Raw genomic sequence first — 1,473 nt, 5'->3', positions numbered from 1 at the left:
TTACCAATTCAACATTTCATATTCAAGCCTTCACATGAACATTATATACATCATATGACATACCTATCAAACACATCATTTAGGCCAACTTAAAAGGCCATACTTACCATCATTTACATTCCAAATCTTATGGCTAGATATTCACATCACAAAACATACTAAATACTTCTACCTATACATGCCATATACCATATATACAACTCTCAAAATGGTACCAAAATAGATGTCCGATATGTGATTGATGTCACTGACGATCCCCAGATCTGAGCTAGCTTTATAACACTGTAAAATAGAGAACATTTCACACAGTAGGCTTATAGCTTAGTAAGTTCATGATATAATACATTAAACTCATCAATCCACTAATTCAATCTCTTAACTAACACTTAATATTACTCATCACATTACTCATAATTATTCAAAGCTATATCTTACTATCATACTACATCTTTAAGCATATGATAAGCATTCTCAATGCTATACAATGCAACTAATTTCATCATTCATTTACCTAGTCTCTCATCTATATCATACACAATATCATCAACCACATAGGTTCAGTACATACCTATACCATCACATTCCTACCTATCAAATTTATCACTTCAATGCTCGATGCACAATGTCATTCGATCATTTTTAGACGTTCTTTGAACTTGCACCTTAGTGCCAATTAATTAGCAGAAGCTATAATATTATCACATACTTAGTGCCATTTCATTAAACCGAACTTATATCAGTATCTCACACATAGTGCCATTTATTCAGCCATCGCTGTTATATTCTCCCACACTCAGTGCCATTTTTAATAGCCATAGCTATTTCATTTCTCGCACACTTAGTGCCTCAAATTCGATTCACATTTCACATAGTCCAACTTATAAATCTCATTTCTATTTATTTCATCACATACAATGTAACGCCCCGTACCCGAGACCGTCGCCGGAGTCGAACACGAGGTGTTAACAGACTTAATTTATTACTTAAATAGCTCAAACAATTTATTTTTAAAATTTTCAGTCAAGCTAACAATCTGCGTCATAGTCGCTTAAAAATTTATATCTCGAGTTACAAAACTCGAAATCTAATTCTGTAAATTTTACCTGAAACTAGACTCATATATCTACGTACTAATTTTTTCTAGAATTTTTGGTCGAGCCAATTAGTACAGTTTATTAGTTAAAGTATCCCCTATTTCAGGGTTCGACTACTCTGACCTCTGTGTATTACGAATCAGATATCTCTCTGTACAGAGTTTCAATGACTATGCCGTTTATTTCTAATAAAACTAGACTCAATAAGGAATCTTTACATATAAATCATGACTTCTAATTATCTTCAAAAAATTTATGGTGAATTTCCAAATTCAGAACAGGGGATCCAGAAATTGCTCTGGCCCTGTTTCACAACAATTTAAACATCTCATAAAATATAACTCATATACCTATTTTGTTCCATCCATATGAAAATAGA

Source organism: Gossypium arboreum, chromosome 1, assembly GCF_025698485.1.
Source record: "Gossypium arboreum isolate Shixiya-1 chromosome 1, ASM2569848v2, whole genome shotgun sequence".
NCBI lineage: Eukaryota > Viridiplantae > Streptophyta > Magnoliopsida > Malvales > Malvaceae > Gossypium > Gossypium arboreum.
The sequence above is the reverse complement of the archived record's forward strand: the minus strand, read 5'-3'. Positions refer to the sequence as shown.